The sequence below is a fragment of the Saccopteryx bilineata genome, chromosome 8 (assembly GCF_036850765.1).
Source record: "Saccopteryx bilineata isolate mSacBil1 chromosome 8, mSacBil1_pri_phased_curated, whole genome shotgun sequence".
Classification (NCBI taxonomy): Eukaryota; Metazoa; Chordata; class Mammalia; order Chiroptera; family Emballonuridae; genus Saccopteryx; species Saccopteryx bilineata.
The window spans coordinates 56,248,513-56,256,830 of record NC_089497.1 but is presented as its reverse complement, the minus strand read 5'-3'; the positions used below and the strand labels follow the sequence as shown (position 1 = coordinate 56,256,830).

The window sequence follows — 8,318 nt, the reverse complement described above, 5'->3', positions numbered from 1 at the left end:
CTGGAATCTTGAGAGTAAAATACTTCTAGGCTAGTGAGGGAAGAGGAACCCTGAAAGATTTGTAAATGTATTTGATTGTGTTACTTTGAGAGTCTTAATGTTTCTGTATATCCCCTAGACAAATGTTATAATCTTGTTGTAAGGTTGGTGGATAATGGGGGATGGTCACGTGGGGAACTCAGACTCGGGAACTTTGGCTAGGACCGCCCACAACCAAACGCGCCAAAGGAGGCTTCACAGGAACCGTTTGGAAAAAAAAGCGACCATCTGCCAGCCAGTGAGATTTCACACGTCATATTAGCTCGACTTCCCTAGGGACTGTTGGGCGGATAAAATGTATTATGCTCACTTTGTTAAAGATGGCGCTGCCCACGTGGAGGCCATTGCCCAGGAGATATTAATGTGTGTCTCTGTGGGCTGTGGGCAGGCAGAATCCTTGTAGCCTGTGGCTTGGTTTTGGGATTAAGCTTTTCCTACCCTTTTTGATGTGGGGGGGTTCAATCCCATCATGTCTCAGATAAGTGACTTTGTATTAGAGACTTCCCTATTTTGTATATTGGATTAAAGGTTTGGATTTCTACACTATAAAATAGGGGCAGAGCGGGAGCTTGCTCTCTTGGTTCCTAAGATTAGCAGAGAGGAGAGAGCAGAGAGCAGAGAAAGGCCACGTGGAGGAGGCCAGGAGAAGTAGCCAAGATGGTGGAGTGTTGAGTGAGAAGCCAGTTTGTGCAGGGAGGAGGAAGGAGATGGGGAACAGAGGTGAATAAGTCGGTGAGCTAGAAACCTTTGATTCTAGGAAACTCGGATAAGTCAGTAGCTTTGTGAGCACTGAATGTAAGTGGGTTTTGGAGCCCAGTGTGTGTTTTACTTGCCCGCCGGGTGCAAGCTAGAATTAAGATGATGGCCCATCAGTTTTTGGCTCCGTTGTTTCTTTACCAACCGTCCGAATCCAATACGAACCTGCATGGGCCAGGCTGCTGTGATAGTGGCCGTGGCTACTGGCTTTACAGGGACCCCTTTAAATATCCCCCACGCGGTTTAATCTTTGTGACTTCCCTGGCCTCCATCTTTCCTCAGGGCCAGGGAACCTCGCCGGGCGGGATGCGCGCTCTGTACTCAATAAAGCCTTTTATTATACACTTTGTGGCTCCATAGCCCTCTTCCTTCCTTCTTGGTGGGGAAAAATACCTTACACTTGTTAATGATTGTGCCATAATGTCATGCTCTCCCCTGCCTGCGTGTGATCAAGGGTATATAAGCAGCCCCTGAACTATTTTGGGGGCTGTATGATTTGGGCCTGATGCCCCGTGTCAGCCATATGCGGCCGGCATATTAATAAATCTCCTTTAATAAAACTTCAAAATTTATCTGGACTGGATGTCTCTGCATGGACTCAATGAAGTGAGATACAGTGACTTTCAGAATCTGGGGTTGTAAAGCCAGGAGCTACGGCCAGGGCCACCATCAGAGCAGCCTGGTCCATGCAGGTTCGCATTGGATTCGGACAGTCGGTAAAGAAATCATGGAGCCAAAAACTGGTGGGCCATAGTCTTTAATCTAGCTTGCACCCGGCGGGCAAGTAAAAATACACACTGGGCTCCAAAACCCAGTCACATTCAGTGCTCACAAAGCTACTGACTTATCCGAGTTTCCTAGAATCAAAGGTTTCTAGCTCACCAGCCTTATTCTCCTCAGTTCCCCATCTCCTTCCTTATCCCAGATACAAACTCTACACAAACTGGCATCTCACTCAGCACTCCGCCATCTTGGCTGCTTTTCCTGGCCTTCTCCACGTGGCCTCCTCCCGCTGCTGGCTCTATTCTCTCTGCTCTCTCATGCTAACCTCAGGAACCAAGAACCAAACTCCCGCTTCGTTCCCATTTTATAGTGTAGAAATCCAAACCCTTAATCCAATATACATAATAGGGAAGTCTCTAATACAAAGTCACTTCTCTGAGGCATGATAGGATTGTACCACCTTACACCAAAAAGGGTGGGACAGGCTTAATCCCAAAACCAAGCCTCAGGCTACAACAATTCTCAACACACATTAATATCACCTGGGCAACGGCCTCTTTAACAAAGTGAGCATAATACATTTTATCTGCCCAACAGGGGTGCAGTAATATTGGTCAAATAAGTTTGTAAATATGATATATAGGTTTGGTCGCTTATAGTTTGCACTGGGTGTGGGGGACAGGCTGTAAGCAGGCAGGGTTGTTATATCCTAAAGCTTAGTTTTAATTCTAAGCCTTTCCCACCCTAAGTGACTTTGTATCAGAGACTTCCTTGTTTGTATATTGGATTAAAGGTTTTGAGTTCTACACTATAAAGTGAGGCAGACGTGAGCTTGCTCTCTCTCGGTTCCTGAGATTAGCATTAGAGAAGAGAGCAGAGAAAGGCCACGTGGAGTAAAGGAGAGGCAGCCAAGATGACGGAGTGCTGAAGGAGAAGCCAGTTTGTGCAGAGAGAAGGAGATGGGGAACAGAGGTGAATAAGTCTGGTGAGCTAGAAACCTTTGATTCTAGGAAACTCGGATAAGTCAGTAGCTTTGTGAGCACTGAATGAGTGGGTTTTGAAGCCCAGTGCATGTTTTTACTTCCCCACCGGGTGCAAGCTAGGATTAAAACTAATGGCCCACCAGTTCTTGGCTCCGTTGTTTTGTTACCAACTGTCCAAATCTAGTACGAACCTGCATGGGCCAGGCAGCTGTGATGGTGGCTGTGGCTATTGGCTTTACAAGTACTTTATAACAGGAGGAGCTGAACAGGGGTGTTTGTGTGTGTGTGTGTGGTGTTTTTTTTTTTTTTATTAAATTTAATGCAGTGACATTGATAAATCAGGGTATATATGTTGAGAGAAAACATCTCCAGATTATTTTGACATTTGATTATGCTGTATACCCCTCACCCAAAGTCAAATTGTCTTCTGTCACCTTTTATCTGGTTTTCTTTGTGCCCCTTCCCTCCCCCCAATCCCTCTCTCCTTCCTTGCCCCCCCCCATTACCATCACATTCTTGTCCATGTTTCTGAGTCTCATTTTTATGTCCCATCTATGTGTGGATTCATATAGTTCTTTGTTTTTTTCTGATTTACTTATTTCAGTCTGTATAATGTTATCAAGGTCCATCCATTTTATTGTAAATGATCCGATGTCATCATTTCTGAACAGGGGTGTTGAAGAGCAGGAGGGCGTCAGAAAGGGAAGGTGGCTGGGCTGATATTCAGACTTTTATAACCTGGCAGCTGGGAGATCCAGGGGAAGCTGGGTAATTCTCAGGCTGGACGTGGATGAAGGAATGGGAAGTTGTTGGTGAGAGGGAAGGCTTTAGCTCTGATGGGAGCTTCTGCTCCACCCAAAGTCCCAGAGTGATTATTTTTTATAAGTGTGACCCATGGATTAGTCCAAGGCATTACCCTGACTCAAGGCCAGTCACCTGTAGCTAAACTGTGGCAAGAAGAGATGAGCTGAACTAGCCAATCAGATTCTTCTCTTGCTAATTTTGGACTTCTGTCAAACACTGATTTTGAGAATCAAGAACAAATCACTCCTCATTTTTTAGGCTTAATTTCCCCCCACAAAATTGTATGATAACATTTGGCTTTCTCAGTGTAAAAAACCTTTTTGAAAAATCAAAATGTTTTCTATAAAAACCACGAATGTGCCTGACCTGTGGTGGCGCAGTGGATAAAGCGTCGACCTGGAAATGCTGAGGTCGCCGGTTCGAAACCCCAGGCCTGGTCAAGGCACATATGGGAGTTAATGCTTCCAGCTCCTCCCCCCTTCTCTTTCTCTGTCTCTCTCTCCTCTCTAAAAATGAATAAAGAAAATAAAATTAAAAAAATTAAAACAACAACAACAACAAAAAACCCCCCACGAATGTTGCCTGACCTGTGGTGGCGCAGTGGATAAAGTGTTGACCTGGAATGCTGAGGTCGCTGGTTCAGAACCCCGGGCTTACCTGGTCAAGGCACATATGGGGGCTGATGCTTCCTGCTCCTTCCCGCTTCTCCCTTCCTCTTTCTCTCTCCTCTCTAAAATGAATAAATGAAATCGTTACCCCCCCCCAAAAGAAAAACAACCCATGAATGTCATTAGTTTTCTTCGAGGTGTTTGTTGTAAGGTATCAAAAGTTACAGAATTAATATTAATATTTTAGAAAGATTAAATTACATTTTATTAATTTGGGCTAGGTGCAGAGAGAGATTTTGTAGATGGGATTTCTATGCTTGTGTGATTAGCATAAAACCAAGATGGCTGATGGCATTGTGTTGTAAATGCAAAGGGGAAGGAGACTTGGATTCTCTGACTTTCCCCACACCTCTGGGGAAATGGGTGAATAGCTAGCCAGGTGCAGGCAAAGAAAGATTAAATTAAACCTTTTCTTATATTAATGGGCCATTTACAGGCATTAGTCCCCATGGAAACTACCTCTCCTCTCCTGAAAGTATGTAATTAATGTATGTATCTCTGGACAAAGGAATAGCAAATGAACACTAGAAAATATAGGAATGTCTTTTAATATGTAAAGTGACATTTTTACCATTGTGTTACCTTGTAAGTTTTAATGTGAAGAAACATCTTTTTATGAATCCTATAGACAGATGTTATAAACTTGCTAATGAATTGTGTCCCATCCCCCCTCCCTTCATCCTTTTCCCAAACCTGTATAGGTGAAAACAAAGGTTATAAGCTTATGCTGCCATGATGTCAGGCTTTTCCCTTGCCCATGTATAATTAAGAGTATATAACCAGCCCCTAGAATATTATAGATGCACACAATTTAGGACTGCTGCCCGTGTAAGATATATGCAGCTGGCATATTTAATAAATTTCCTCCTTTAATAAAACTCTTCAAAAACTTATTTGGCCTAGCCTGACCTGTGGTGGCGCAGTGGATAAAGTGTCAACCTGGAAACACTGAGGTTGCCAGTTCAAAACCCTGGGCTTGCCTGGTCAAGGCACATATGGGAGTTGATGCTTCCTGCTCCTCCCCCCTTCTTTCTCTCTCTCTCCCCCCTCTCTATAATGAATAAATAAAATCTTTAAAAATAAAAAAAGTAATTAAAAAAAAAACTTATTTGTCCTGACCAGGCGGTGGCGCAGTGGATAGAGCATTGGACTGGGATGCGGAGGACCCAGGTTCGAGACCTCGAGGTCACCAGCTTGAACGTGGGCTCATCTGGTTTGAGCAAAAGCTCACCATCTTGGACCCAAGGTCGCTGGCTCAAGCAAGGGGTTATTCAGTCTGTTGAAGGCCCATGGTCAAGGCATATATGAGAAAGCAATCAATGAACAACTGAGGTGTTGCAATGTGCAACGAAAACTAATGATTGATGCTTCTCATCTCTCCGTTCCTGTCTGTCTGTCCCTGTCTATCTCTCTCTCTGACTCTCTCTCTGTCTCTGTTAAAAAAAAAAAAAAAAAAGGTAGAGCATCAGCCTGGCGTGTAGGAGTCCCAGGTTCAATTCCCAGCCAGGGCACACAGGAGATGCACCCATCTGCTTGTCCACCCCTCCCCCTCTCCTTCTTCTCTGTCTCTCTCTTTCCCTCCCACAGCCAAGGCTCCATTGGAACATAGTTGGTCCGGGCGCTGAGGATGGCTCTGTGGTCTCTGCCTCAGGCACTAGAATGGCTCTGCCTGAGGCAGAGCAATGCCCCAGATGGGCAGAGCATCGCCCCCTGGTGGGCATGCTGGGTGGATCCCGGTCGGGCGCATGCGGGAGTCTGTCTGACTGCCTCCCCGTTCCCAACTTCAGAAAAATACAAAAATAATAATAATAATAACTTATTTGGACTTGATGCCTCTACGAAAACCTGTGGAATTGTGAATTGGGTACTTTATAACAAGGGCTCCTCCATCATTTGATATTTAAAGGCCATTCTCTCTTTAAAAATTTTCTTAATTAGCCTGACCAGGCAGTGGCGCAGTGGATAGAGTGTCGGACTGGAATGCAGAAGGACTCAGGTTCGAGACCCCGAGGTTGCCAGCTTGAGTGCGGGTTCATCTGGTTTGAGCAACCAGCTTGGACCCAAGGTCGCTGGCTCAAGCAAGGGATTGCTTGGTCTGCTAAAGGCCTGCGGTCAAGGCACATATGAGAAAGCAATCAATGAACAGCTAAGGTGTCACAACGAAAAACTGATGATTGATGCTTCTCATCTCTCTCTGTTCCCATCTGTCTGTCTCTATCTATCCCTCTCTCTCTATAAAAAATTTAAAAAGCCTGACCGGGCGGTGGCTCAGTGGATAGAGCATTGGACTGGGATGCGGAAGACCCAGGTTCGAGACCCTGAGGTCGCCAGCTTGAGCGAGGGCTCATCTGGTTTGAGCAAAAGCTCACCAGCTTGAGCCCAAGGTTGCTGGCTCGAGCAAGGGGTTACTTGGTCTGCTGAAGGCCCATGGTCAAGGCACATATGAGAAGGCAATCAATGAACAATTAAGGTGTTGCAATGCGCAACGAAAAACCAATGATTGATGCTTCTCCTCTCTCTGTTCCTGTCTGTCTGTCCCTGTCTATCCCTCTCTCTGACTCTCTCTCTGTCTCTGTAAAAATTAAAAAAAATAATAAATTGTTTAAAAAAAAATTTCTTGGCCTTGGCTGGTTGGCTCAGTGGTAGAGTGTCGGCCTGATGTGCAGGAGTCCCGGGTTCGATTCCCGGCCAGGGCACACAGGAGAAGCACCCATCTGCTTCTCCAACCCTCCCCCTCTCCTTCCTCTCTGTCTCTCTCTTCCCCTCCCGCAGCCAAGGCTCCATTGGAGCGAAGTTGGCCCGGGCGCTGAGGATGGCTCCATGGCCTCTACCTCAGGTGCTAGAATGGCTCTGGTTGCAACAGAGCAATGCCCCAGATGGGCAGAGCATCGCCCCCTGGTGGGTTTGCTGGGTGGATCCCGGTAGGGCACATGGGGGAGTCTGACTGCCTCCCTGTTTCCAACTTCAGAAAAATACAAAAAAAAATTTTTTTTCTTAATTAAAGCCTGACCAGGCAGTGGCGCAGCGGATAGAGTGTCGGACTGGGACAAGGAGGACCCAGGTTCAAAACCCGAGGTTGCCGGCTTGAGCCCCATGGTCACTGCCTTGAGCAAGAGGACACTCGCTCTGCTGCAGTGCCCCCCTCCTGCCCTGCTCCCTAAGGAGACTAAAGAACTGCAACAGAGAATTGATGCTTCTCATCTCTCTCCCTTCCTGTCTATCTGTCTCTGTCACAGAAAAAAAACTCTTATTAAGAAAAAATTTACATAACACAAAATCCACATTTTAGTCATTTTAAGGTATTTAATTAAATTGTTTGTAGTATACTTATAATGTTGTGCAACTATTACTATTATCTAATTGCAGAACATTTTCATCACCCCTACAAGCAGCCTTGTACTTCCTGATGTCTCCTTTCTCCCATCCCTGGGCAACCATTCAGCTCCTTTCTGTCTTTATGTTTGCCTGTTCTGGATATTTTTTTTTAATATTTTTTTAAATTTATTCATTTTAGAGAGACAGACAGACAGACAGAAAGGAGGAGCAGGAAGCATCAACTCCCATATGTGCCTTGACCAGGCAGGCCCAGGGTTTCAAACTGGCGACCTCAGTGTTTCCAGGTCGACACTTTATCCACTGTGCCACCATAGGTCAGGCCCTGTTCTGGATATTTCATCTAAATGGACTCACACTATATGTGACCTTTAGTGTCTGACTTTCATGTAACATACTTTCTTAAAAGTTTTATCCATGTCATAGCAAATGTCAGTACTTCATTCCTGTGATCAGTTAATGGACATTTGGGTTGTTTTTATTTTGGGGGGTATTATGAATAATATTGCTACCTTGCTGAACTCACGTATTAGCTGTGTGTGTGTGTGTATGTGTGTGTGTGTGTTCTTGTAGGGCCAGTGGCCATTGCCATCATGGCCATGTAGAGGTTCTCATTGGATTTGGGCAGACAGTAAAGCTTTCTCATATGTGCCTTGACCGTGGGCCTTCAGCAGACCGAGTAACCCCTTGCTGAAGCCAGCGACCTTGGGTCCAAGCTGGTGAGCTTTGCTCAAACCAGATGAGCTGGCGCTCAAGCTGGCAACCTCGGCTCACATCCCAGTCCGACGCTCTATCCACTGTGCCACTGCCTGGTCAGGCTATTTTATTTTATTTTATTTTTTGGTATTTTTCTGAACTTAGAAGTGGGGAGGCAGTCAGACTCCCACATGCACCCGACTGGGATCCACCTGGCATGCCCACCAGGGGGCGATGCTCTGCCCATCTGTGGCGTTGCTCCGTTGCAACGGGAGCTATTCTAGCACCTGAGGTGGAGACCATGGAACCATCCTCA

The 8,318-nt window shown here is 45.8% G+C and overlaps 1 non-coding gene across 1 annotated transcript; it reads left to right on the top strand.

Annotated features, from left to right (window-relative positions):
- Positions 1 to 6,593: 6,593 nt before the first annotated feature.
- On the top strand, positions 6,594 to 6,669 carry TRNAI-GAU (transfer RNA isoleucine (anticodon GAU)). Its single transcript has one exon. It is a non-coding gene; the product is annotated as a tRNA-Ile (tRNA).
- Positions 6,670 to 8,318: the final 1,649 nt, after the last annotated feature.